This window comes from Lissotriton helveticus, chromosome 6 (assembly GCF_964261635.1).
Source record: "Lissotriton helveticus chromosome 6, aLisHel1.1, whole genome shotgun sequence".
Classification (NCBI taxonomy): Eukaryota; Metazoa; Chordata; class Amphibia; order Caudata; family Salamandridae; genus Lissotriton; species Lissotriton helveticus.
This window is the reverse complement of record NC_136067.1, coordinates 365,571,341-365,597,652: the sequence shown is the minus strand read 5'-3', so window position 1 is coordinate 365,597,652 and position 26,312 is coordinate 365,571,341. Positions and strand designations below refer to the sequence as shown.

Genomic DNA, 26,312 nt, shown 5'->3' with positions numbered 1-26,312 from the left:
ACGAGAAAACGAGAGTAGCGCTCCACTACCAAACCCTGTAAAGTGGCGCTATTGTGTTTGCGTGTGAATAAAAGCAAACTGGTCACCGTGTCTTGCCTTATTTATGTATTTATTTGACTTATTTGCCGCACCCGGGCCGTGCGTTATTTATTTATGAATTTTTCGGGTTTACGAAAAAAAATACAAATAAAAAATTATTTCTTTATTTCTCCCCTTCTCCATCCAGACGCTGCACTTTGAAAAGAGATAAACGTCGGAAAAAGACTGTTTTTCCAGCAGCAGAGTTTCATTGGTTTTGGATCCATTTCACTGGGGAACGAATGGAAGAAGGTTCCCAGCAAGTCAGTAGGATGGATGGATGGAGGGAGGGAGGGAGGGAGGGAGGGAGGGAGGCAGGCAGGCAGGCTGGCTGGCTGGCAGGCAGAGAAGTGGACACTGCCCTTGGCTTCTCTGAGCAAGAAGAAAAATACAGAGTCCTTTTCCTTCTCTGCCCGCCCCGCCCGTCCCCGAACGGCCACGAACGGCCAAGCCTTATCTATAGGCCTTAGGCTGCAGGGGAGTAGTGTCCCCGGCAAGCGAGGGCGAGGGGCCAGGTGCCGTCCATTTCCGGTCCGGGAGCTGTCCAGGGCATCCTGGGCTGCTTCCCAGCATCCCCTGGCTGCCAGGCTTTCTGGCCAGCCGGCTGGAAGCAGTGCGCAGGAAGGGGCGGGGCATGCAAATACTAGAAAGAGGACAACGTGGGTATGCTAAGTGACGCCTAATGAGGCGACAGCCCAGGAGGACTCTGGGAGCCGGGAGAAGGCCTGTGGCCGGGACCTCCTTTCCACCGGCACATGATGAACTCTTGCTGGGAGTCTGAAAAAGAGGCGAAAGGGCGTCCAGCGACGGTGCAAGGGAAGACCCCGGTCCGGGTCAGCCAGGTGGATTTCTTCGGGAGGCGTTAATTCTGGCACCATTCTGGTTATCGCTTCTCGGCCTTTTGGCTAAGATCAAGTGTAGTATCTGTTCTTATCAGTTTAATATCTGATACGTCCTCTATCTGGGGACCATATATTAAATTGATTTTTGGAACAGGGAGATGGAATAGGAGCTTGCTCTGTCCACTCCACGCATCAACCTGGTATTGCAGTACCTCCAGGAATGGTGCACTTCCCCACCCGGGGAAAACAATGCTGTTGAAAAATAGACGAGAAAACGAGAGTAGCGCTCCACTACCAAACCCTGTAAAGTGGCGCTATTGTGTTTGCGTGTGAATAAAAGCAAACTGGTCACCGTGTCTTGCCTTATTTATGTATTTATTTGACTTATTTGCCGCACCCGGGCCGTGCGTTATTTATTTATGAATTTTTCGGGTTTACGAAAAAAAATACAAATAAAAAATTATTTCTTTATTTCTCCCCTTCTCCATCCAGACGCTGCACTTTGAAAAGAGACAAACGTCGGAAAAAGACTGTTTTTCCAGCAGCAGAGTTTCATTGGTTTTGGATCCATTTCACTGGGGAACGAATGGAAGAAGGTTCCCAGCAAGTCAGTAGGATGGATGGAGGGAGGGAGGCAGGGAGGGAGGGAGGGAGGGAGGGAGGCAGGCAGGCAGGCAGGCTGGCTGGCTGGCAGAGAAGTGGACACTGCCCTTGGCTTCTCTGAGCAAGAAGAAAAATACAGAGTCCTTTTCCTTCTCTGCCCGCCCCGCCCGTCCCCGAACGGCCACGAACGGCCAAGCCTTATCTATAGGCCTTAGGCTGCAGGGGAGTAGTGTCCCCGGCAAGCGAGGGCGAGGGGCCAGGTGCCGTCCATTTCCGGTCCGGGAGCTGTCCAGGGCATCCTGGGCTGCTTCCCAGCATCCCCTGGCTGCCAGGCTTTCTGGCCAGCCGGCTGGAAGCAGTGCGCAGGAAGGGGCGGGGCATGCAAATACTAGAAAGAGGACAACGTGGGTATGCTAAGTGACGCCTAATGAGGCGACAGCCCAGGAGGACTCTGGGAGCCGGGAGAAGGCCTGTGGCCGGGACCTCCTTTCCACCGGCACATGATGAACTCTTGCTGGGAGTCTGAAAAAGAGGCGAAAGGGCGTCCAGCGACGGTGCAAGGGAAGACCCCGGTCCGGGTCAGCCAGGTGGATTTCTTCGGGAGGCGTTAATTCTGGCACCATTCTGGTTATCGCTTCTCGGCCTTTTGGCTAAGATCAAGTGTAGTATCTGTTCTTATCAGTTTAATATCTGATACGTCCTCTATCTGGGGACCATATATTAAATTGATTTTTGGAACAGGGAGATGGAATAGGAGCTTGCTCTGTCCACTCCACGCATCAACCTGGTATTGCAGTACCTCCAGGAATGGTGCACTTCCCCACCCGGGGAAAACAATGCTGTTGAAAAATAGACGAGAAAACGAGAGTAGCGCTCCACTACCAAACCCTGTAAAGTGGCGCTATTGTGTTTGCGTGTGAATAAAAGCAAACTGGTCACCGTGTCTTGCCTTATTTATGTATTTATTTGACTTATTTGCCGCACCCGGGCCGTGCGTTATTTATTTATGAATTTTTCGGGTTTACGAAAAAAAATACAAATAAAAAATTATTTCTTTATTTCTCCCCTTCTCCATCCAGACGCTGCACTTTGAAAAGAGACAAACGTCGGAAAAAGACTGTTTTTCCAGCAGCAGAGTTTCATTGGTTTTGGATCCATTTCACTGGGGAACGAATGGAAGAAGGTTCCCAGCAAGTCAGTAGGATGGATGGAGGGAGGGAGGGAGGGAGGGAGGGAGGGAGGGAGGGAGGGAGGGAGGCAGGCAGGCAGGCAGGCTGGCTGGCTGGCAGGCAGAGAAGTGGACACTGCCCTTGGCTTCTCTGAGCAAGAAGAAAAATACAGAGTCCTTTTCCTTCTCTGCCCGCCCCGCCCGTCCCCGAACGGCCACGAACGGCCAAGCCTTATCTATAGGCCTTAGGCTGCAGGGGAGTAGTGTCCCCGGCAAGCGAGGGCGAGGGGCCAGGTGCCGTCCATTTCCGGTCCGGGAGCTGTCCAGGGCATCCTGGGCTGCTTCCCAGCATCCCCTGGCTGCCAGGCTTTCTGGCCAGCCGGCTGGAAGCAGTGCGCAGGAAGGGGCGGGGCATGCAAATACTAGAAAGAGGACAACGTGGGTATGCTAAGTGACGCCTAATGAGGCGACAGCCCAGGAGGACTCTGGGAGCCGGGAGAAGGCCTGTGGCCGGGACCTCCTTTCCACCGGCACATGATGAACTCTTGTGGGAGTCTGAAAAAGAGGCGAAAGGGCGTCCAGCGACGGTGCAAGGGAAGACCCCGGTCCGGGTCAGCCAGGTGGATTTCTTCGGGAGGCGTTAATTCTGGCACCATTCTGGTTATCGCTTCTCGGCCTTTTGGCTAAGATCAAGTGTAGTATCTGTTCTTATCAGTTTAATATCTGATACGTCCTCTATCTGGGGACCATATATTAAATTGATTTTTGGAACAGGGAGATGGAATAGGAGCTTGCTCTGTCCACTCCACGCATCAACCTGGTATTGCAGTACCTCCAGGAATGGTGCACTTCCCCACCCGGGGAAAACAATGCTGTTGAAAAATAGACGAGAAAACGAGAGTAGCGCTCCACTACCAAACCCTGTAAAGTGGCGCTATTGTGTTTGCGTGTGAATAAAAGCAAACTGGTCACCGTGTCTTGCCTTATTTATGTATTTATTTGACTTATTTGCCGCACCCGGGCCGTGCGTTATTTATTTATGAATTTTTCGGGTTTACGAAAAAAAATACAAATAAAAAATTATTTCTTTATTTCTCCCCTTCTCCATCCAGACGCTGCACTTTGAAAAGAGACAAACGTCGGAAAAAGACTGTTTTTCCAGCAGCAGAGTTTCATTGGTTTTGGATCCATTTCACTGGGGAACGAATGGAAGAAGGTTCCCAGCAAGTCAGTAGGATGGATGGAGGGAGGGAGGCAGGGAGGGAGGGAGGGAGGCAGGCAGGCAGGCAGGCTGGCTGGCTGGCAGAGAAGTGGACACTGCCCTTGGCTTCTCTGAGCAAGAAGAAAAATACAGAGTCCTTTTCCTTCTCTGCCCGCCCCGCCCGTCCCCGAACGGCCACGAACGGCCAAGCCTTATCTATAGGCCTTAGGCTGCAGGGGAGTAGTGTCCCCGGCAAGCGAGGGCGAGGGGCCAGGTGCCGTCCATTTCCGGTCCGGGAGCTGTCCAGGGCATCCTGGGCTGCTTCCCAGCATCCCCTGGCTGCCAGGCTTTCTGGCCAGCCGGCTGGAAGCAGTGCGCAGGAAGGGGCGGGGCATGCAAATACTAGAAAGAGGACAACGTGGGTATGCTAAGTGACGCCTAATGAGGCGACAGCCCAGGAGGACTCTGGGAGCCGGGAGAAGGCCTGTGGCCGGGACCTCCTTTCCACCGGCACATGATGAACTCTTGTGGGAGTCTGAAAAAGAGGCGAAAGGGCGTCCAGCGACGGTGCAAGGGAAGACCCCGGTCCGGGTCAGCCAGGTGGATTTCTTCGGGAGGCGTTAATTCTGGCACCATTCTGGTTATCGCTTCTCGGCCTTTTGGCTAAGATCAAGTGTAGTATCTGTTCTTATCAGTTTAATATCTGATACGTCCTCTATCTGGGGACCATATATTAAATTGATTTTTGGAACAGGGAGATGGAATAGGAGCTTGCTCTGTCCACTCCACGCATCAACCTGGTATTGCAGTACCTCCAGGAATGGTGCACTTCCCCACCCGGGGAAAACAACAATGCTGTTGAAAAATAGACGAGAAAACGAGAGTAGCGCTCCACTACCAAACCCTGTAAAGTGGCGCTATTGTGTTTGCGTGTGAATAAAAGCAAACTGGTCACCGTGTCTTGCCTTATTTATGTATTTATTTGACTTATTTGCCGCACCCGGGCCGTGCGTTATTTATTTATGAATTTTTCGGGTTTACGAAAAAAAATACAAATAAAAAATTATTTCTTTATTTCTCCCCTTCTCCATCCAGACGCTGCACTTTGAAAAGAGATAAACGTCGGAAAAAGACTGTTTTTCCAGCAGCAGAGTTTCATTGGTTTTGGATCCATTTCACTGGGGAACGAATGGAAGAAGGTTCCCAGCAAGTCAGTAGGATGGATGGATGGAGGGAGGGAGGGAGGGAGGGAGGGAGGGAGGCAGGCAGGCAGGCTGGCTGGCTGGCAGGCAGAGAAGTGGACACTGCCCTTGGCTTCTCTGAGCAAGAAGAAAAATACAGAGTCCTTTTCCTTCTCTGCCCGCCCCGCCCGTCCCCGAACGGCCACGAACGGCCAAGCCTTATCTATAGGCCTTAGGCTGCAGGGGAGTAGTGTCCCCGGCAAGCGAGGGCGAGGGGCCAGGTGCCGTCCATTTCCGGTCCGGGAGCTGTCCAGGGCATCCTGGGCTGCTTCCCAGCATCCCCTGGCTGCCAGGCTTTCTGGCCAGCCGGCTGGAAGCAGTGCGCAGGAAGGGGCGGGGCATGCAAATACTAGAAAGAGGACAACGTGGGTATGCTAAGTGACGCCTAATGAGGCGACAGCCCAGGAGGACTCTGGGAGCCGGGAGAAGGCCTGTGGCCGGGACCTCCTTTCCACCGGCACATGATGAACTCTTGTGGGAGTCTGAAAAAGAGGCGAAAGGGCGTCCAGCGACGGTGCAAGGGAAGACCCCGGTCCGGGTCAGCCAGGTGGATTTCTTCGGGAGGCGTTAATTCTGGCACCATTCTGGTTATCGCTTCTCGGCCTTTTGGCTAAGATCAAGTGTAGTATCTGTTCTTATCAGTTTAATATCTGATACGTCCTCTATCTGGGGACCATATATTAAATTGATTTTTGGAACAGGGAGATGGAATAGGAGCTTGCTCTGTCCACTCCACGCATCAACCTGGTATTGCAGTACCTCCAGGAATGGTGCACTTCCCCACCCGGGGAAAACAACAATGCTGTTGAAAAATAGACGAGAAAACGAGAGTAGCGCTCCACTACCAAACCCTGTAAAGTGGCGCTATTGTGTTTGCGTGTGAATAAAAGCAAACTGGTCACCGTGTCTTGCCTTATTTATGTATTTATTTGACTTATTTGCCGCACCCGGGCCGTGCGTTATTTATTTATGAATTTTTCGGGTTTACGAAAAAAAATACAAATAAAAAATTATTTCTTTATTTCTCCCCTTCTCCATCCAGACGCTGCACTTTGAAAAGAGATAAACGTCGGAAAAAGACTGTTTTTCCAGCAGCAGAGTTTCATTGGTTTTGGATCCATTTCACTGGGGAACGAATGGAAGAAGGTTCCCAGCAAGTCAGTAGGATGGATGGAGGGAGGGAGGGAGGGAGGGAGGGAGGGAGGGAGGCAGGCAGGCAGGCTGGCTGGCTGGCAGGCAGAGAAGTGGACACTGCCCTTGGCTTCTCTGAGCAAGAAGAAAAATACAGAGTCCTTTTCCTTCTCTGCCCGCCCCGCCCGTCCCCGAACGGCCACGAACGGCCAAGCCTTATCTATAGGCCTTAGGCTGCAGGGGAGTAGTGTCCCCGGCAAGCGAGGGCGAGGGGCCAGGTGCCGTCCATTTCCGGTCCGGGAGCTGTCCAGGGCATCCTGGGCTGCTTCCCAGCATCCCCTGGCTGCCAGGCTTTCTGGCCAGCCGGCTGGAAGCAGTGCGCAGGAAGGGGCGGGGCATGCAAATACTAGAAAGAGGACAACGTGGGTATGCTAAGTGACGCCTAATGAGGCGACAGCCCAGGAGGACTCTGGGAGCCGGGAGAAGGCCTGTGGCCGGGACCTCCTTTCCACCGGCACATGATGAACTCTTGCTGGGAGTCTGAAAAAGAGGCGAAAGGGCGTCCAGCGACGGTGCAAGGGAAGACCCCGGTCCGGGTCAGCCAGGTGGATTTCTTCGGGAGGCGTTAATTCTGGCACCATTCTGGTTATCGCTTCTCGGCCTTTTGGCTAAGATCAAGTGTAGTATCTGTTCTTATCAGTTTAATATCTGATACGTCCTCTATCTGGGGACCATATATTAAATTGATTTTTGGAACAGGGAGATGGAATAGGAGCTTGCTCTGTCCACTCCACGCATCAACCTGGTATTGCAGTACCTCCAGGAATGGTGCACTTCCCCACCCGGGGAAAACAACAATGCTGTTGAAAAATAGACGAGAAAACGAGAGTAGCGCTCCACTACCAAACCCTGTAAAGTGGCGCTATTGTGTTTGCGTGTGAATAAAAGCAAACTGGTCACCGTGTCTTGCCTTATTTATGTATTTATTTGACTTATTTGCCGCACCCGGGCCGTGCGTTATTTATTTATGAATTTTTCGGGTTTACGAAAAAAAATACAAATAAAAAATTATTTCTTTATTTCTCCCCTTCTCCATCCAGACGCTGCACTTTGAAAAGAGATAAACGTCGGAAAAAGACTGTTTTTCCAGCAGCAGAGTTTCATTGGTTTTGGATCCATTTCACTGGGGAACGAATGGAAGAAGGTTCCCAGCAAGTCAGTAGGATGGATGGATGGAGGGAGGGAGGGAGGGAGGGAGGGAGGGAGGCAGGCAGGCAGGCTGGCTGGCTGGCAGGCAGAGAAGTGGACACTGCCCTTGGCTTCTCTGAGCAAGAAGAAAAATACAGAGTCCTTTTCCTTCTCTGCCCGCCCCGCCCGTCCCCGAACGGCCACGAACGGCCAAGCCTTATCTATAGGCCTTAGGCTGCAGGGGAGTAGTGTCCCCGGCAAGCGAGGGCGAGGGGCCAGGTGCCGTCCATTTCCGGTCCGGGAGCTGTCCAGGGCATCCTGGGCTGCTTCCCAGCATCCCCTGGCTGCCAGGCTTTCTGGCCAGCCGGCTGGAAGCAGTGCGCAGGAAGGGGCGGGGCATGCAAATACTAGAAAGAGGACAACGTGGGTATGCTAAGTGACGCCTAATGAGGCGACAGCCCAGGAGGACTCTGGGAGCCGGGAGAAGGCCTGTGGCCGGGACCTCCTTTCCACCGGCACATGATGAACTCTTGCTGGGAGTCTGAAAAAGAGGCGAAAGGGCGTCCAGCGACGGTGCAAGGGAAGACCCCGGTCCGGGTCAGCCAGGTGGATTTCTTCGGGAGGCGTTAATTCTGGCACCATTCTGGTTATCGCTTCTCGGCCTTTTGGCTAAGATCAAGTGTAGTATCTGTTCTTATCAGTTTAATATCTGATACGTCCTCTATCTGGGGACCATATATTAAATTGATTTTTGGAACAGGGAGATGGAATAGGAGCTTGCTCTGTCCACTCCACGCATCAACCTGGTATTGCAGTACCTCCAGGAATGGTGCACTTCCCCACCCGGGGAAAACAATGCTGTTGAAAAATAGACGAGAAAACGAGAGTAGCGCTCCACTACCAAACCCTGTAAAGTGGCGCTATTGTGTTTGCGTGTGAATAAAAGCAAACTGGTCACCGTGTCTTGCCTTATTTATGTATTTATTTGACTTATTTGCCGCACCCGGGCCGTGCGTTATTTATTTATGAATTTTTCGGGTTTACGAAAAAAAATACAAATAAAAAATTATTTCTTTATTTCTCCCCTTCTCCATCCAGACGCTGCACTTTGAAAAGAGACAAACGTCGGAAAAAGACTGTTTTTCCAGCAGCAGAGTTTCATTGGTTTTGGATCCATTTCACTGGGGAACGAATGGAAGAAGGTTCCCAGCAAGTCAGTAGGATGGATGGAGGGAGGGAGGCAGGGAGGGAGGGAGGGAGGGAGGGAGGCAGGCAGGCAGGCAGGCTGGCTGGCTGGCAGAGAAGTGGACACTGCCCTTGGCTTCTCTGAGCAAGAAGAAAAATACAGAGTCCTTTTCCTTCTCTGCCCGCCCCGCCCGTCCCCGAACGGCCACGAACGGCCAAGCCTTATCTATAGGCCTTAGGCTGCAGGGGAGTAGTGTCCCCGGCAAGCGAGGGCGAGGGGCCAGGTGCCGTCCATTTCCGGTCCGGGAGCTGTCCAGGGCATCCTGGGCTGCTTCCCAGCATCCCCTGGCTGCCAGGCTTTCTGGCCAGCCGGCTGGAAGCAGTGCGCAGGAAGGGGCGGGGCATGCAAATACTAGAAAGAGGACAACGTGGGTATGCTAAGTGACGCCTAATGAGGCGACAGCCCAGGAGGACTCTGGGAGCCGGGAGAAGGCCTGTGGCCGGGACCTCCTTTCCACCGGCACATGATGAACTCTTGCTGGGAGTCTGAAAAAGAGGCGAAAGGGCGTCCAGCGACGGTGCAAGGGAAGACCCCGGTCCGGGTCAGCCAGGTGGATTTCTTCGGGAGGCGTTAATTCTGGCACCATTCTGGTTATCGCTTCTCGGCCTTTTGGCTAAGATCAAGTGTAGTATCTGTTCTTATCAGTTTAATATCTGATACGTCCTCTATCTGGGGACCATATATTAAATTGATTTTTGGAACAGGGAGATGGAATAGGAGCTTGCTCTGTCCACTCCACGCATCAACCTGGTATTGCAGTACCTCCAGGAATGGTGCACTTCCCCACCCGGGGAAAACAATGCTGTTGAAAAATAGACGAGAAAACGAGAGTAGCGCTCCACTACCAAACCCTGTAAAGTGGCGCTATTGTGTTTGCGTGTGAATAAAAGCAAACTGGTCACCGTGTCTTGCCTTATTTATGTATTTATTTGACTTATTTGCCGCACCCGGGCCGTGCGTTATTTATTTATGAATTTTTCGGGTTTACGAAAAAAAATACAAATAAAAAATTATTTCTTTATTTCTCCCCTTCTCCATCCAGACGCTGCACTTTGAAAAGAGACAAACGTCGGAAAAAGACTGTTTTTCCAGCAGCAGAGTTTCATTGGTTTTGGATCCATTTCACTGGGGAACGAATGGAAGAAGGTTCCCAGCAAGTCAGTAGGATGGATGGAGGGAGGGAGGGAGGGAGGGAGGGAGGGAGGGAGGGAGGGAGGGAGGCAGGCAGGCAGGCAGGCTGGCTGGCTGGCAGGCAGAGAAGTGGACACTGCCCTTGGCTTCTCTGAGCAAGAAGAAAAATACAGAGTCCTTTTCCTTCTCTGCCCGCCCCGCCCGTCCCCGAACGGCCACGAACGGCCAAGCCTTATCTATAGGCCTTAGGCTGCAGGGGAGTAGTGTCCCCGGCAAGCGAGGGCGAGGGGCCAGGTGCCGTCCATTTCCGGTCCGGGAGCTGTCCAGGGCATCCTGGGCTGCTTCCCAGCATCCCCTGGCTGCCAGGCTTTCTGGCCAGCCGGCTGGAAGCAGTGCGCAGGAAGGGGCGGGGCATGCAAATACTAGAAAGAGGACAACGTGGGTATGCTAAGTGACGCCTAATGAGGCGACAGCCCAGGAGGACTCTGGGAGCCGGGAGAAGGCCTGTGGCCGGGACCTCCTTTCCACCGGCACATGATGAACTCTTGTGGGAGTCTGAAAAAGAGGCGAAAGGGCGTCCAGCGACGGTGCAAGGGAAGACCCCGGTCCGGGTCAGCCAGGTGGATTTCTTCGGGAGGCGTTAATTCTGGCACCATTCTGGTTATCGCTTCTCGGCCTTTTGGCTAAGATCAAGTGTAGTATCTGTTCTTATCAGTTTAATATCTGATACGTCCTCTATCTGGGGACCATATATTAAATTGATTTTTGGAACAGGGAGATGGAATAGGAGCTTGCTCTGTCCACTCCACGCATCAACCTGGTATTGCAGTACCTCCAGGAATGGTGCACTTCCCCACCCGGGGAAAACAATGCTGTTGAAAAATAGACGAGAAAACGAGAGTAGCGCTCCACTACCAAACCCTGTAAAGTGGCGCTATTGTGTTTGCGTGTGAATAAAAGCAAACTGGTCACCGTGTCTTGCCTTATTTATGTATTTATTTGACTTATTTGCCGCACCCGGGCCGTGCGTTATTTATTTATGAATTTTTCGGGTTTACGAAAAAAAATACAAATAAAAAATTATTTCTTTATTTCTCCCCTTCTCCATCCAGACGCTGCACTTTGAAAAGAGACAAACGTCGGAAAAAGACTGTTTTTCCAGCAGCAGAGTTTCATTGGTTTTGGATCCATTTCACTGGGGAACGAATGGAAGAAGGTTCCCAGCAAGTCAGTAGGATGGATGGAGGGAGGGAGGCAGGGAGGGAGGGAGGGAGGCAGGCAGGCAGGCAGGCTGGCTGGCTGGCAGAGAAGTGGACACTGCCCTTGGCTTCTCTGAGCAAGAAGAAAAATACAGAGTCCTTTTCCTTCTCTGCCCGCCCCGCCCGTCCCCGAACGGCCACGAACGGCCAAGCCTTATCTATAGGCCTTAGGCTGCAGGGGAGTAGTGTCCCCGGCAAGCGAGGGCGAGGGGCCAGGTGCCGTCCATTTCCGGTCCGGGAGCTGTCCAGGGCATCCTGGGCTGCTTCCCAGCATCCCCTGGCTGCCAGGCTTTCTGGCCAGCCGGCTGGAAGCAGTGCGCAGGAAGGGGCGGGGCATGCAAATACTAGAAAGAGGACAACGTGGGTATGCTAAGTGACGCCTAATGAGGCGACAGCCCAGGAGGACTCTGGGAGCCGGGAGAAGGCCTGTGGCCGGGACCTCCTTTCCACCGGCACATGATGAACTCTTGTGGGAGTCTGAAAAAGAGGCGAAAGGGCGTCCAGCGACGGTGCAAGGGAAGACCCCGGTCCGGGTCAGCCAGGTGGATTTCTTCGGGAGGCGTTAATTCTGGCACCATTCTGGTTATCGCTTCTCGGCCTTTTGGCTAAGATCAAGTGTAGTATCTGTTCTTATCAGTTTAATATCTGATACGTCCTCTATCTGGGGACCATATATTAAATTGATTTTTGGAACAGGGAGATGGAATAGGAGCTTGCTCTGTCCACTCCACGCATCAACCTGGTATTGCAGTACCTCCAGGAATGGTGCACTTCCCCACCCGGGGAAAACAACAATGCTGTTGAAAAATAGACGAGAAAACGAGAGTAGCGCTCCACTACCAAACCCTGTAAAGTGGCGCTATTGTGTTTGCGTGTGAATAAAAGCAAACTGGTCACCGTGTCTTGCCTTATTTATGTATTTATTTGACTTATTTGCCGCACCCGGGCCGTGCGTTATTTATTTATGAATTTTTCGGGTTTACGAAAAAAAATACAAATAAAAAATTATTTCTTTATTTCTCCCCTTCTCCATCCAGACGCTGCACTTTGAAAAGAGATAAACGTCGGAAAAAGACTGTTTTTCCAGCAGCAGAGTTTCATTGGTTTTGGATCCATTTCACTGGGGAACGAATGGAAGAAGGTTCCCAGCAAGTCAGTAGGATGGATGGATGGAGGGAGGGAGGGAGGGAGGGAGGGAGGGAGGCAGGCAGGCAGGCTGGCTGGCTGGCAGGCAGAGAAGTGGACACTGCCCTTGGCTTCTCTGAGCAAGAAGAAAAATACAGAGTCCTTTTCCTTCTCTGCCCGCCCCGCCCGTCCCCGAACGGCCACGAACGGCCAAGCCTTATCTATAGGCCTTAGGCTGCAGGGGAGTAGTGTCCCCGGCAAGCGAGGGCGAGGGGCCAGGTGCCGTCCATTTCCGGTCCGGGAGCTGTCCAGGGCATCCTGGGCTGCTTCCCAGCATCCCCTGGCTGCCAGGCTTTCTGGCCAGCCGGCTGGAAGCAGTGCGCAGGAAGGGGCGGGGCATGCAAATACTAGAAAGAGGACAACGTGGGTATGCTAAGTGACGCCTAATGAGGCGACAGCCCAGGAGGACTCTGGGAGCCGGGAGAAGGCCTGTGGCCGGGACCTCCTTTCCACCGGCACATGATGAACTCTTGTGGGAGTCTGAAAAAGAGGCGAAAGGGCGTCCAGCGACGGTGCAAGGGAAGACCCCGGTCCGGGTCAGCCAGGTGGATTTCTTCGGGAGGCGTTAATTCTGGCACCATTCTGGTTATCGCTTCTCGGCCTTTTGGCTAAGATCAAGTGTAGTATCTGTTCTTATCAGTTTAATATCTGATACGTCCTCTATCTGGGGACCATATATTAAATTGATTTTTGGAACAGGGAGATGGAATAGGAGCTTGCTCTGTCCACTCCACGCATCAACCTGGTATTGCAGTACCTCCAGGAATGGTGCACTTCCCCACCCGGGGAAAACAACAATGCTGTTGAAAAATAGACGAGAAAACGAGAGTAGCGCTCCACTACCAAACCCTGTAAAGTGGCGCTATTGTGTTTGCGTGTGAATAAAAGCAAACTGGTCACCGTGTCTTGCCTTATTTATGTATTTATTTGACTTATTTGCCGCACCCGGGCCGTGCGTTATTTATTTATGAATTTTTCGGGTTTACGAAAAAAAATACAAATAAAAAATTATTTCTTTATTTCTCCCCTTCTCCATCCAGACGCTGCACTTTGAAAAGAGATAAACGTCGGAAAAAGACTGTTTTTCCAGCAGCAGAGTTTCATTGGTTTTGGATCCATTTCACTGGGGAACGAATGGAAGAAGGTTCCCAGCAAGTCAGTAGGATGGATGGATGGAGGGAGGGAGGGAGGGAGGGAGGGAGGGAGGCAGGCAGGCAGGCTGGCTGGCTGGCAGGCAGAGAAGTGGACACTGCCCTTGGCTTCTCTGAGCAAGAAGAAAAATACAGAGTCCTTTTCCTTCTCTGCCCGCCCCGCCCGTCCCCGAACGGCCACGAACGGCCAAGCCTTATCTATAGGCCTTAGGCTGCAGGGGAGTAGTGTCCCCGGCAAGCGAGGGCGAGGGGCCAGGTGCCGTCCATTTCCGGTCCGGGAGCTGTCCAGGGCATCCTGGGCTGCTTCCCAGCATCCCCTGGCTGCCAGGCTTTCTGGCCAGCCGGCTGGAAGCAGTGCGCAGGAAGGGGCGGGGCATGCAAATACTAGAAAGAGGACAACGTGGGTATGCTAAGTGACGCCTAATGAGGCGACAGCCCAGGAGGACTCTGGGAGCCGGGAGAAGGCCTGTGGCCGGGACCTCCTTTCCACCGGCACATGATGAACTCTTGCTGGGAGTCTGAAAAAGAGGCGAAAGGGCGTCCAGCGACGGTGCAAGGGAAGACCCCGGTCCGGGTCAGCCAGGTGGATTTCTTCGGGAGGCGTTAATTCTGGCACCATTCTGGTTATCGCTTCTCGGCCTTTTGGCTAAGATCAAGTGTAGTATCTGTTCTTATCAGTTTAATATCTGATACGTCCTCTATCTGGGGACCATATATTAAATTGATTTTTGGAACAGGGAGATGGAATAGGAGCTTGCTCTGTCCACTCCACGCATCAACCTGGTATTGCAGTACCTCCAGGAATGGTGCACTTCCCCACCCGGGGAAAACAACAATGCTGTTGAAAAATAGACGAGAAAACGAGAGTAGCGCTCCACTACCAAACCCTGTAAAGTGGCGCTATTGTGTTTGCGTGTGAATAAAAGCAAACTGGTCACCGTGTCTTGCCTTATTTATGTATTTATTTGACTTATTTGCCGCACCCGGGCCGTGCGTTATTTATTTATGAATTTTTCGGGTTTACGAAAAAAAATACAAATAAAAAATTATTTCTTTATTTCTCCCCTTCTCCATCCAGACGCTGCACTTTGAAAAGAGATAAACGTCGGAAAAAGACTGTTTTTCCAGCAGCAGAGTTTCATTGGTTTTGGATCCATTTCACTGGGGAACGAATGGAAGAAGGTTCCCAGCAAGTCAGTAGGATGGATGGATGGAGGGAGGGAGGGAGGGAGGGAGGGAGGGAGGCAGGCAGGCAGGCTGGCTGGCTGGCAGGCAGAGAAGTGGACACTGCCCTTGGCTTCTCTGAGCAAGAAGAAAAATACAGAGTCCTTTTCCTTCTCTGCCCGCCCCGCCCGTCCCCGAACGGCCACGAACGGCCAAGCCTTATCTATAGGCCTTAGGCTGCAGGGGAGTAGTGTCCCCGGCAAGCGAGGGCGAGGGGCCAGGTGCCGTCCATTTCCGGTCCGGGAGCTGTCCAGGGCATCCTGGGCTGCTTCCCAGCATCCCCTGGCTGCCAGGCTTTCTGGCCAGCCGGCTGGAAGCAGTGCGCAGGAAGGGGCGGGGCATGCAAATACTAGAAAGAGGACAACGTGGGTATGCTAAGTGACGCCTAATGAGGCGACAGCCCAGGAGGACTCTGGGAGCCGGGAGAAGGCCTGTGGCCGGGACCTCCTTTCCACCGGCACATGATGAACTCTTGCTGGGAGTCTGAAAAAGAGGCGAAAGGGCGTCCAGCGACGGTGCAAGGGAAGACCCCGGTCCGGGTCAGCCAGGTGGATTTCTTCGGGAGGCGTTAATTCTGGCACCATTCTGGTTATCGCTTCTCGGCCTTTTGGCTAAGATCAAGTGTAGTATCTGTTCTTATCAGTTTAATATCTGATACGTCCTCTATCTGGGGACCATATATTAAATTGATTTTTGGAACAGGGAGATGGAATAGGAGCTTGCTCTGTCCACTCCACGCATCAACCTGGTATTGCAGTACCTCCAGGAATGGTGCACTTCCCCACCCGGGGAAAACAATGCTGTTGAAAAATAGACGAGAAAACGAGAGTAGCGCTCCACTACCAAACCCTGTAAAGTGGCGCTATTGTGTTTGCGTGTGAATAAAAGCAAACTGGTCACCGTGTCTTGCCTTATTTATGTATTTATTTGACTTATTTGCCGCACCCGGGCCGTGCGTTATTTATTTATGAATTTTTCGGGTTTACGAAAAAAAATACAAATAAAAAATTATTTCTTTATTTCTCCCCTTCTCCATCCAGACGCTGCACTTTGAAAAGAGACAAACGTCGGAAAAAGACTGTTTTTCCAGCAGCAGAGTTTCATTGGTTTTGGATCCATTTCACTGGGGAACGAATGGAAGAAGGTTCCCAGCAAGTCAGTAGGATGGATGGAGGGAGGGAGGCAGGGAGGGAGGGAGGGAGGGAGGGAGGCAGGCAGGCAGGCAGGCTGGCTGGCTGGCAGAGAAGTGGACACTGCCCTTGGCTTCTCTGAGCAAGAAGAAAAATACAGAGTCCTTTTCCTTCTCTGCCCGCCCCGCCCGTCCCCGAACGGCCACGAACGGCCAAGCCTTATCTATAGGCCTTAGGCTGCAGGGGAGTAGTGTCCCCGGCAAGCGAGGGCGAGGGGCCAGGTGCCGTCCATTTCCGGTCCGGGAGCTGTCCAGGGCATCCTGGGCTGCTTCCCAGCATCCCCTGGCTGCCAGGCTTTCTGGCCAGCCGGCTGGAAGCAGTGCGCAGGAAGGGGCGGGGCATGCAAATACTAGAAAGAGGACAACGTGGGTATGCTAAGTGACGCCTAATGAGGCGACAGCCCAGGAGGACTCTGGGAGCCGGGAGAAGGCCTGTGGCCGGGACCTCCTTTCCACCGGCACATGATGAACTCTTGCTGGGAGTCTGAAAAAGAGGCGAAAGGGCGTCCAGCGACGGTGCAAGGGAAGACCCCGGTCCGGGTCAGCCAGGTGGATTTCTTCGGGAGGCGTTAATTCTGGCACCATTCTGGTTATCGCTTCTCGGCCTTTTGGCTAAGATCAAGTGTAGTATCTGTTCTTATCAGTTTAATATCTGATACGTCCTCTATCTGGGGACCATATATTAAATTGATTTTTGGAACAGGGAGATGGAATAGGAGCTTGCTCTGTCCACTCCACGCATCAACCTGGTATTGCAGTACCTCCAGGAATGGTGCACTTCCCCACCCGGGGAAAACAATGCTGTTGAAAAATAGACGAGAAAACGAGAGTAGCGCTCCACTACCAAACCCTGTAAAGTGGCGCTATTGTGTTTGCGTGTGAATAAAAGCAAACTGGTCACCGTGTCTTGCCTTATTTATGTATTTATTTGACTTATTTGCCGCACCCGGGCCGTGCGTTATTTATTTATGAATTTTTCGGGTTTACGAAAAAAAATACAAATAAAAAATTATTTCTTTATTTCTCCCCTTCTCCATCCAGACGCTGCACTTTGAAAAGAGACAAACGTCGGAAAAAGACTGTTTTTCCAGCAGCAGAGTTTCATTGGTTTTGGATCCATTTCACTGGGGAACGAATGGAAGAAGGTTCCCAGCAAGTCAGTAGGATGGATGGAGGGAGGGAGGGAGGGAGGGAGGGAGGGAGGGAGGGAGGGAGGCAGGCAGGCAGGCAGGCTGGCTGGCTGGCAGGCAGAGAAGTGGACACTGCCCTTGGCTTCTCTGAGCAAGAAGAAAAATACAGAGTCCTTTTCCTTCTCTGCCCGCCCCGCCCGTCCCCGAACGGCCACGAACGGCCAAGCCTTATCTATAGGCCTTAGGCTGCAGGGGAGTAGTGTCCCCGGCAAGCGAGGGCGAGGGGCCAGGTGCCGTCCATTTCCGGTCCGGGAGCTGTCCAGGGCATCCTGGGCTGCTTCCCAGCATCCCCTGGCTGCCAGGCTTTCTGGCCAGCCGGCTGGAAGCAGTGCGCAGGAAGGGGCGGGGCATGCAAATACTAGAAAGAGGACAACGTGGGTATGCTAAGTGACGCCTAATGAGGCGACAGCCCAGGAGGACTCTGGGAGCCGGGAGAAGGCCTGTGGCCGGGACCTCCTTTCCACCGGCACATGATGAACTCTTGTGGGAGTCTGAAAAAGAGGCGAAAGGGCGTCCAGCGACGGTGCAAGGGAAGACCCCGGTCCGGGTCAGCCAGGTGGATTTCTTCGGGAGGCGTTAATTCTGGCACCATTCTGGTTATCGCTTCTCGGCCTTTTGGCTAAGATCAAGTGTAGTATCTGTTCTTATCAGTTTAATATCTGATACGTCCTCTATCTGGGGACCATATATTAAATTGATTTTTGGAACAGGGAGATGGAATAGGAGCTTGCTCTGTCCACTCCACGCATCAACCTGGTATTGCAGTACCTCCAGGAATGGTGCACTTCCCCACCCGGGGAAAACAATGCTGTTGAAAAATAGACGAGAAAACGAGAGTAGCGCTCCACTACCAAACCCTGTAAAGTGGCGCTATTGTGTTTGCGTGTGAATAAAAGCAAACTGGTCACCGTGTCTTGCCTTATTTATGTATTTATTTGACTTATTTGCCGCACCCGGGCCGTGCGTTATTTATTTATGAATTTTTCGGGTTTACGAAAAAAAATACAAATAAAAAATTATTTCTTTATTTCTCCCCTTCTCCATCCAGACGCTGCACTTTGAAAAGAGATAAACGTCGGAAAAAGACTGTTTTTCCAGCAGCAGAGTTTCATTGGTTTTGGATCCATTTCACTGGGGAACGAATGGAAGAAGGTTCCCAGCAAGTCAGTAGGATGGATGGATGGAGGGAGGGAGGGAGGGAGGGAGGGAGGGAGGCAGGCAGGCAGGCTGGCTGGCTGGCAGGCAGAGAAGTGGACACTGCCCTTGGCTTCTCTGAGCAAGAAGAAAAATACAGAGTCCTTTTCCTTCTCTGCCCGCCCCGCCCGTCCCCGAACGGCCACGAACGGCCAAGCCTTATCTATAGGCCTTAGGCTGCAGGGGAGTAGTGTCCCCGGCAAGCGAGGGCGAGGGGCCAGGTGCCGTCCATTTCCGGTCCGGGAGCTGTCCAGGGCATCCTGGGCTGCTTCCCAGCATCCCCTGGCTGCCAGGCTTTCTGGCCAGCCGGCTGGAAGCAGTGCGCAGGAAGGGGCGGGGCATGCAAATACTAGAAAGAGGACAACGTGGGTATGCTAAGTGACGCCTAATGAGGCGACAGCCCAGGAGGACTCTGGGAGCCGGGAGAAGGCCTGTGGCCGGGACCTCCTTTCCACCGGCACATGATGAACTCTTGTGGGAGTCTGAAAAAGAGGCGAAAGGGCGTCCAGCGACGGTGCAAGGGAAGACCCCGGTCCGGGTCAGCCAGGTGGATTTCTTCGGGAGGCGTTAATTCTGGCACCATTCTGGTTATCGCTTCTCGGCCTTTTGGCTAAGATCAAGTGTAGTATCTGTTCTTATCAGTTTAATATCTGATACGTCCTCTATCTGGGGACCATATATTAAATTGATTTTTGGAACAGGGAGATGGAATAGGAGCTTGCTCTGTCCACTCCACGCATCAACCTGGTATTGCAGTACCTCCAGGAATGGTGCACTTCCCCACCCGGGGAAAACAACAATGCTGTTGAAAAATAGACGAGAAAACGAGAGTAGCGCTCCACTACCAAACCCTGTAAAGTGGCGCTATTGTGTTTGCGTGTGAATAAAAGCAAACTGGTCACCGTGTCTTGCCTTATTTATGTATTTATTTGACTTATTTGCCGCACCCGGGCCGTGCGTTATTTATTTATGAATTTTTCGGGTTTACGAAAAAAAATACAAATAAAAAATTATTTCTTTATTTCTCCCCTTCTCCATCCAGACGCTGCACTTTGAAAAGAGATAAACGTCGGAAAAAGACTGTTTTTCCAGCAGCAGAGTTTCATTGGTTTTGGATCCATTTCACTGGGGAACGAATGGAAGAAGGTTCCCAGCAAGTCAGTAGGATGGATGGATGGAGGGAGGGAGGGAGGGAGGGAGGGAGGGAGGCAGGCAGGCAGGCTGGCTGGCTGGCAGGCAGAGAAGTGGACACTGCCCTTGGCTTCTCTGAGCAAGAAGAAAAATACAGAGTCCTTTTCCTTCTCTGCCCGCCCCGCCCGTCCCCGAACGGCCACGAACGGCCAAGCCTTATCTATAGGCCTTAGGCTGCAGGGGAGTAGTGTCCCCGGCAAGCGAGGGCGAGGGGCCAGGTGCCGTCCATTTCCGGTCCGGGAGCTGTCCAGGGCATCCTGGGCTGCTTCCCAGCATCCCCTGGCTGCCAGGCTTTCTGGCCAGCCGGCTGGAAGCAGTGCGCAGGAAGGGGCGGGGCATGCAAATACTAGAAAGAGGACAACGTGGGTATGCTAAGTGACGCCTAATGAGGCGACAGCCCAGGAGGACTCTGGGAGCCGGGAGAAGGCCTGTGGCCGGGACCTCCTTTCCACCGGCACATGATGAACTCTTGCTGGGAGTCTGAAAAAGAGGCGAAAGGGCGTCCAGCGACGGTGCAAGGGAAGACCCCGGTCCGGGTCAGCCAGGTGGATTTCTTCGGGAGGCGTTAATTCTGGCACCATTCTGGTTATCGCTTCTCGGCCTTTTGGCTAAGATCAAGTGTAGTATCTGTTCTTATCAGTTTAATATCTGATACGTCCTCTATCTGGGGACCATATATTAAATTGATTTTTGGAACAGGGAGATGGAATAGGAGCTTGCTCTGTCCACTCCACGCATCAACCTGGTATTGCAGTACCTCCAGGAATGGTGCACTTCCCCACCCGGGGAAAACAACAATGCTGTTGAAAAATAGACGAGAAAACGAGAGTAGCGCTCCACTACCAAACCCTGTAAAGTGGCGCTATTGTGTTTGCGTGTGAATAAAAGCAAACTGGTCACCGTGTCTTGCCTTATTTATGTATTTATTTGACTTATTTGCCGCACCCGGGCCGTGCGTTATTTATTTATGAATTTTTCGGGTTTACGAAAAAAAATACAAATAAAAAATTATTTCTTTATTTCTCCCCTTCTCCATCCAGACGCTGCACTTTGAAAAGAGATAAACGTCGGAAAAAGACTGTTTTTCCAGCAGCAGAGTTTCATTGGTTTTGGATCCATTTCACTGGGGAACGAATGGAAGAAGGTTCCCAGCAAGTCAGTAGGATGGATGGATGGAGGGAGGGAGGGAGGGAGGGAGGGAGGGAGGCAGGCAGGCAGGCTGGCTGGCTGGCAGGCAGAGAAGTGGACACTGCCCTTGGCTTCTCTGAGCAAGAAGAAAAATACAGAGTCCTTTTCCTTCTCTGCCCGCCCCGCCCGTCCCCGAACGGCCACGAACGGCCAAGCCTTATCTATAGGCCTTAGGCTGCAGGGGAGTAGTGTCCCCGGCAAGCGAGGGCGAGGGGCCAGGTGCCGTCCATTTCCGGTCCGGGAGCTGTCCAGGGCATCCTGGGCTGCTTCCCAGCATCCCCTGGCTGCCAGGCTTTCTGGCCAGCCGGCTGGAAGCAGTGCGCAGGAAGGGGCGGGGCATGCAAATACTAGAAAGAGGACAACGTGGGTATGCTAAGTGACGCCTAATGAGGCGACAGCCCAGGAGGACTCTGGGAGCCGGGAGAAGGCCTGTGGCCGGGACCTCCTTTCCACCGGCACATGATGAACTCTTGCTGGGAGTCTGAAAAAGAGGCGAAAGGGCGTCCAGCGACGGTGCAAGGGAAGACCCCGGTCCGGGTCAGCCAGGTGGATTTCTTCGGGAGGCGTTAATTCTGGCACCATTCTGGTTATCGCTTCTCGGCCTTTTGGCTAAGATCAAGTGTAGTATCTGTTCTTATCAGTTTAATATCTGATACGTCCTCTATCTGGGGACCATATATTAAATTGATTTTTGGAACAGGGAGATGGAATAGGAGCTTGCTCTGTCCACTCCACGCATCAACCTGGTATTGCAGTACCTCCAGGAATGGTGCACTTCCCCACCCGGGGAAAACAATGCTGTTGAAAAATAGACGAGAAAACGAGAGTAGCGCTCCACTACCAAACCCTGTAAAGTGGCGCTATTGTGTTTGCGTGTGAATAAAAGCAAACTGGTCACCGTGTCTTGCCTTATTTATGTATTTATTTGACTTATTTGCCGCACCCGGGCCGTGCGTTATTTATTTATGAATTTTTCGGGTTTACGAAAAAAAATACAAATAAAAAATTATTTCTTTATTTCTCCCCTTCTCCATCCAGACGCTGCACTTTGAAAAGAGACAAACGTCGGAAAAAGACTGTTTTTCCAGCAGCAGAGTTTCATTGGTTTTGGATCCATTTCACTGGGGAACGAATGGAAGAAGGTTCCCAGCAAGTCAGTAGGATGGATGGAGGGAGGGAGGGAGGGAGGGAGGGAGGGAGGGAGGGAGGGAGGCAGGCAGGCAGGCAGGCTGGCTGGCTGGCAGGCAGAGAAGTGGACACTGCCCTTGGCTTCTCTGAGCAAGAAGAAAAATACAGAGTCCTTTTCCTTCTCTGCCCGCCCCGCCCGTCCCCGAACGGCCACGAACGGCCAAGCCTTATCTATAGGCCTTAGGCTGCAGGGGAGTAGTGTCCCCGGCAAGCGAGGGCGAGGGGCCAGGTGCCGTCCATTTCCGGTCCGGGAGCTGTCCAGGGCATCCTGGGCTGCTTCCCAGCATCCCCTGGCTGCCAGGCTTTCTGGCCAGCCGGCTGGAAGCAGTGCGCAGGAAGGGGCGGGGCATGCAAATACTAGAAAGAGGACAACGTGGGTATGCTAAGTGACGCCTAATGAGGCGACAGCCCAGGAGGACTCTGGGAGCCGGGAGAAGGCCTGTGGCCGGGACCTCCTTTCCACCGGCACATGATGAACTCTTGTGGGAGTCTGAAAAAGAGGCGAAAGGGCGTCCAGCGACGGTGCAAGGGAAGACCCCGGTCCGGGTCAGCCAGGTGGATTTCTTCGGGAGGCGTTAATTCTGGCACCATTCTGGTTATCGCTTCTCGGCCTTTTGGCTAAGATCAAGTGTAGTATCTGTTCTTATCAGTTTAATATCTGATACGTCCTCTATCTGGGGACCATATATTAAATTGATTTTTGGAACAGGGAGATGGAATAGGAGCTTGCTCTGTCCACTCCACGCATCAACCTGGTATTGCAGTACCTCCAGGAATGGTGCACTTCCCCACCCGGGCGGGGAAAACAATGCTGTTGAAAAATAGACGAGAAAACGAGAGTAGCGCTCCACTACCAAACCCTGTAAAGTGGCGCTATTGTGTTTGCGTGTGAATAAAAGCAAACTGGTCACCGTGTCTTGCCTTATTTATGTATTTATTTGACTTATTTGCCGCACCCGGGCCGTGCGTTATTTATTTATGAATTTTTCGGGTTTACGAAAAAAAATACAAATAAAAAATTATTTCTTTATTTCTCCCCTTCTCCATCCAGACGCTGCACTTTGAAAAGAGACAAACGTCGGAAAAAGACTGTTTTTCCAGCAGCAGAGTTTCATTGGTTTTGGATCCATTTCACTGGGGAACGAATGGAAGAAGGTTCCCAGCAAGTCAGTAGGATGGATGGAGGGAGGGAGGCAGGGAGGGAGGGAGGGAGGGAGGGAGGGAGGCAGGCAGGCAGGCAGGCTGGCTGGCTGGCAGAGAAGTGGACACTGCCCTTGGCTTCTCTGAGCAAGAAGAAAAATACAGAGTCCTTTTCCTTCTCTGCCCGCCCCGCCCGTCCCCGAACGGCCACGAACGGCCAAGCCTTATCTATAGGCCTTAGGCTGCAGGGGAGTAGTGTCCCCGGCAAGCGAGGGCGAGGGGCCAGGTGCCGTCCATTTCCGGTCCGGGAGCTGTCCAGGGCATCCTGGGCTGCTTCCCAGCATCCCCTGGCTGCCAGGCTTTCTGGCCAGCCGGCTGGAAGCAGTGCGCAGGAAGGGGCGGGGCATGCAAATACTAGAAAGAGGACAACGTGGGTATGCTAAGTGACGCCTAATGAGGCGACAGCCCAGGAGGACTCTGGGAGCCGGGAGAAGGCCTGTGGCCGGGACCTCCTTTCCACCGGCACATGATGAACTCTTGCTGGGAGTCTGAAAAAGAGGCGAAAGGGCGTCCAGCGACGGTGCAAGGGAAGACCCCGGTCCGGGTCAGCCAGGTGGATTTCTTCGGGAGGCGTTAATTCTGGCACCATTCTGGTTATCGCTTCTCGGCCTTTTGGCTAAGATCAAGTGTAGTATCTGTTCTTATCAGTTTAATATCTGATACGTCCTCTATCTGGGGACCATATATTAAATTGATTTTTGGAACAGGGAGATGGAATAGGAGCTTGCTCTGTCCACTCCACGCATCAACCTGGTATTGCAGTACCTCCAGGAATGGTGCACTTCCCCACCCGGGGAAAACAACAATGCTGTTGAAAAATAGACGAGAAAACGAGAGTAGCGCTCCACTACCAAACCCTGTAAAGTGGCGCTATTGTGTTTGCGTGTGAATAAAAGCAAACTGGTCACCGTGTCTTGCCTTATTTATGTATTTATTTGACTTATTTGCCGCACCCGGGCCGTGCGTTATTTATTTATGAATTTTTCGGGTTTACGAAAAAAAATACAAATAAAAAATTATTTCTTTATTTCTCCCCTTCTCCATCCAGACGCTGCACTTTGAAAAGAGATAAACGTCGGAAAAAGACTGTTTTTCCAGCAGCAGAGTTTCATTGGTTTTGGATCCATTTCACTGGGGAACGAATGGAAGAAGGTTCCCAGCAAGTCAGTAGGATGGATGGATGGAGGGAGGGAGGGAGGGAGGGAGGGAGGGAGGCAGGCAGGCAGGCTGGCTGGCTGGCAGGCAGAGAAGTGGACACTGCCCTTGGCTTCTCTGAGCAAGAAGAAAAATACAGAGTCCTTTTCCTTCTCTGCCCGCCCCGCCCGTCCCCGAACGGCCACGAACGGCCAAGCCTTATCTATAGGCCTTAGGCTGCAGGGGAGTAGTGTCCCCGGCAAGCGAGGGCGAGGGGCCAGGTGCCGTCCATTTCCGGTCCGGGAGCTGTCCAGGGCATCCTGGGCTGCTTCCCAGCATCCCCTGGCTGCCAGGCTTTCTGGCCAGCCGGCTGGAAGCAGTGCGCAGGAAGGGGCGGGGCATGCAAATACTAGAAAGAGGACAACGTGGGTATGCTAAGTGACGCCTAATGAGGCGACAGCCCAGGAGGACTCTGGGAGCCGGGAGAAGGCCTGTGGCCGGGACCTCCTTTCCACCGGCACATGATGAACTCTTGCTGGGAGTCTGAAAAAGAGGCGAAAGGGCGTCCAGCGACGGTGCAAGGGAAGACCCCGGTCCGGGTCAGCCAGGTGGATTTCTTCGGGAGGCGTTAATTCTGGCACCATTCTGGTTATCGCTTCTCGGCCTTTTGGCTAAGATCAAGTGTAGTATCTGTTCTTATCAGTTTAATATCTGATACGTCCTCTATCTGGGGACCATATATTAAATTGATTTTTGGAACAGGGAGATGGAATAGGAGCTTGCTCTGTCCACTCCACGCATCAACCTGGTATTGCAGTACCTCCAGGAATGGTGCACTTCCCCACCCGGGGAAAACAATGCTGTTGAAAAATAGACGAGAAAACGAGAGTAGCGCTCCACTACCAAACCCTGTAAAGTGGCGCTATTGTGTTTGCGTGTGAATAAAAGCAAACTGGTCACCGTGTCTTGCCTTATTTATGTATTTATTTGACTTATTTGCCGCACCCGGGCCGTGCGTTATTTATTTATGAATTTTTCGGGTTTACGAAAAAAAATACAAATAAAAAATTATTTCTTTATTTCTCCCCTTCTCCATCCAGACGCTGCACTTTGAAAAGAGACAAACGTCGGAAAAAGACTGTTTTTCCAGCAGCAGAGTTTCATTGGTTTTGGATCCATTTCACTGGGGAACGAATGGAAGAAGGTTCCCAGCAAGTCAGTAGGATGGATGGAGGGAGGGAGGCAGGGAGGGAGGGAGGGAGGGAGGGAGGCAGGCAGGCAGGCAGGCTGGCTGGCTGGCAGAGAAGTGGACACTGCCCTTGGCTTCTCTGAGCAAGAAGAAAAATACAGAGTCCTTTTCCTTCTCTGCCCGCCCCGCCCGTCCCCGAACGGCCACGAACGGCCAAGCCTTATCTATAGGCCTTAGGCTGCAGGGGAGTAGTGTCCCCGGCAAGCGAGGGCGAGGGGCCAGGTGCCGTCCATTTCCGGTCCGGGAGCTGTCCAGGGCATCCTGGGCTGCTTCCCAGCATCCCCTGGCTGCCAGGCTTTCTGGCCAGCCGGCTGGAAGCAGTGCGCAGGAAGGGGCGGGGCATGCAAATACTAGAAAGAGGACAACGTGGGTATGCTAAGTGACGCCTAATGAGGCGACAGCCCAGGAGGACTCTGGGAGCCGGGAGAAGGCCTGTGGCCGGGACCTCCTTTCCACCGGCACATGATGAACTCTTGCTGGGAGTCTGAAAAAGAGGCGAAAGGGCGTCCAGCGACGGTGCAAGGGAAGACCCCGGTCCGGGTCAGCCAGGTGGATTTCTTCGGGAGGCGTTAATTCTGGCACCATTCTGGTTATCGCTTCTCGGCCTTTTGGCTAAGATCAAGTGTAGTATCTGTTCTTATCAGTTTAATATCTGATACGTCCTCTATCTGGGGACCATATATTAAATTGATTTTTGGAACAGGGAGATGGAATAGGAGCTTGCTCTGTCCACTCCACGCATCAACCTGGTATTGCAGTACCTCCAGGAATGGTGCACTTCCCCACCCGGGGAAAACAATGCTGTTGAAAAATAGACGAGAAAACGAGAGTAGCGCTCCACTACCAAACCCTGTAAAGTGGCGCTATTGTGTTTGCGTGTGAATAAAAGCAAACTGGTCACCGTGTCTTGCCTTATTTATGTATTTATTTGACTTATTTGC

General features: G+C 52.4%; 22 non-coding genes across 22 annotated transcripts; all 22 read left to right on the top strand.

Annotated features, from left to right (window-relative positions):
* The first annotated feature begins 963 nt into the window (after positions 1-963).
* Positions 964-1,154, top strand: LOC144765714 (U2 spliceosomal RNA). The gene has a single exon (XR_013597584.1). It is a non-coding gene; the product is annotated as a U2 spliceosomal RNA (small nuclear RNA).
* A 999-nt stretch (positions 1,155-2,153) lies between these two features.
* LOC144765713 (U2 spliceosomal RNA) lies at positions 2,154-2,344 on the top strand. The gene has a single exon (XR_013597583.1). It is a non-coding gene; the product is annotated as a U2 spliceosomal RNA (small nuclear RNA).
* Positions 2,345-3,354: 1,010 nt separating this feature from the next.
* Positions 3,355-3,545, top strand: LOC144765712 (U2 spliceosomal RNA). The gene has a single exon (XR_013597582.1). It is a non-coding gene; the product is annotated as a U2 spliceosomal RNA (small nuclear RNA).
* Positions 3,546-4,535: 990 nt separating this feature from the next.
* LOC144765711 (U2 spliceosomal RNA) lies at positions 4,536-4,726 on the top strand. Its single transcript, XR_013597581.1, has one exon. It is a non-coding gene; the product is annotated as a U2 spliceosomal RNA (small nuclear RNA).
* A 997-nt stretch (positions 4,727-5,723) lies between these two features.
* Positions 5,724-5,914, top strand: LOC144765710 (U2 spliceosomal RNA). The gene has a single exon (XR_013597580.1). It is a non-coding gene; the product is annotated as a U2 spliceosomal RNA (small nuclear RNA).
* Positions 5,915-6,912: 998 nt separating this feature from the next.
* On the top strand, positions 6,913-7,103 carry LOC144765709 (U2 spliceosomal RNA). Its single transcript, XR_013597579.1, has one exon. It is a non-coding gene; the product is annotated as a U2 spliceosomal RNA (small nuclear RNA).
* Positions 7,104-8,101: 998 nt separating this feature from the next.
* Positions 8,102-8,292, top strand: LOC144765708 (U2 spliceosomal RNA). Its single transcript, XR_013597578.1, has one exon. It is a non-coding gene; the product is annotated as a U2 spliceosomal RNA (small nuclear RNA).
* A 999-nt stretch (positions 8,293-9,291) lies between these two features.
* LOC144765707 (U2 spliceosomal RNA) lies at positions 9,292-9,482 on the top strand. The gene has a single exon (XR_013597577.1). It is a non-coding gene; the product is annotated as a U2 spliceosomal RNA (small nuclear RNA).
* A 1,010-nt stretch (positions 9,483-10,492) lies between these two features.
* LOC144765706 (U2 spliceosomal RNA) lies at positions 10,493-10,683 on the top strand. Its single transcript, XR_013597576.1, has one exon. It is a non-coding gene; the product is annotated as a U2 spliceosomal RNA (small nuclear RNA).
* Positions 10,684-11,673: 990 nt separating this feature from the next.
* On the top strand, positions 11,674-11,864 carry LOC144765705 (U2 spliceosomal RNA). The gene has a single exon (XR_013597575.1). It is a non-coding gene; the product is annotated as a U2 spliceosomal RNA (small nuclear RNA).
* A 997-nt stretch (positions 11,865-12,861) lies between these two features.
* On the top strand, positions 12,862-13,052 carry LOC144765704 (U2 spliceosomal RNA). Its single transcript, XR_013597574.1, has one exon. It is a non-coding gene; the product is annotated as a U2 spliceosomal RNA (small nuclear RNA).
* Positions 13,053-14,050: 998 nt separating this feature from the next.
* On the top strand, positions 14,051-14,241 carry LOC144765703 (U2 spliceosomal RNA). Its single transcript, XR_013597573.1, has one exon. It is a non-coding gene; the product is annotated as a U2 spliceosomal RNA (small nuclear RNA).
* A 998-nt stretch (positions 14,242-15,239) lies between these two features.
* LOC144765702 (U2 spliceosomal RNA) lies at positions 15,240-15,430 on the top strand. Its single transcript, XR_013597572.1, has one exon. It is a non-coding gene; the product is annotated as a U2 spliceosomal RNA (small nuclear RNA).
* A 999-nt stretch (positions 15,431-16,429) lies between these two features.
* LOC144765701 (U2 spliceosomal RNA) lies at positions 16,430-16,620 on the top strand. The gene has a single exon (XR_013597571.1). It is a non-coding gene; the product is annotated as a U2 spliceosomal RNA (small nuclear RNA).
* Positions 16,621-17,626: 1,006 nt separating this feature from the next.
* Positions 17,627-17,817, top strand: LOC144765700 (U2 spliceosomal RNA). The gene has a single exon (XR_013597570.1). It is a non-coding gene; the product is annotated as a U2 spliceosomal RNA (small nuclear RNA).
* Positions 17,818-18,811: 994 nt separating this feature from the next.
* On the top strand, positions 18,812-19,002 carry LOC144765699 (U2 spliceosomal RNA). The gene has a single exon (XR_013597569.1). It is a non-coding gene; the product is annotated as a U2 spliceosomal RNA (small nuclear RNA).
* Positions 19,003-20,000: 998 nt separating this feature from the next.
* Positions 20,001-20,191, top strand: LOC144765698 (U2 spliceosomal RNA). The gene has a single exon (XR_013597568.1). It is a non-coding gene; the product is annotated as a U2 spliceosomal RNA (small nuclear RNA).
* Positions 20,192-21,189: 998 nt separating this feature from the next.
* Positions 21,190-21,380, top strand: LOC144765697 (U2 spliceosomal RNA). The gene has a single exon (XR_013597567.1). It is a non-coding gene; the product is annotated as a U2 spliceosomal RNA (small nuclear RNA).
* Positions 21,381-22,386: 1,006 nt separating this feature from the next.
* On the top strand, positions 22,387-22,577 carry LOC144765696 (U2 spliceosomal RNA). Its single transcript, XR_013597566.1, has one exon. It is a non-coding gene; the product is annotated as a U2 spliceosomal RNA (small nuclear RNA).
* A 1,007-nt stretch (positions 22,578-23,584) lies between these two features.
* Positions 23,585-23,775, top strand: LOC144765695 (U2 spliceosomal RNA). The gene has a single exon (XR_013597565.1). It is a non-coding gene; the product is annotated as a U2 spliceosomal RNA (small nuclear RNA).
* Positions 23,776-24,773: 998 nt separating this feature from the next.
* LOC144765694 (U2 spliceosomal RNA) lies at positions 24,774-24,964 on the top strand. Its single transcript, XR_013597564.1, has one exon. It is a non-coding gene; the product is annotated as a U2 spliceosomal RNA (small nuclear RNA).
* A 999-nt stretch (positions 24,965-25,963) lies between these two features.
* LOC144765693 (U2 spliceosomal RNA) lies at positions 25,964-26,154 on the top strand. Its single transcript, XR_013597563.1, has one exon. It is a non-coding gene; the product is annotated as a U2 spliceosomal RNA (small nuclear RNA).
* The last annotated feature ends 158 nt before the right edge of the window (positions 26,155-26,312 follow it).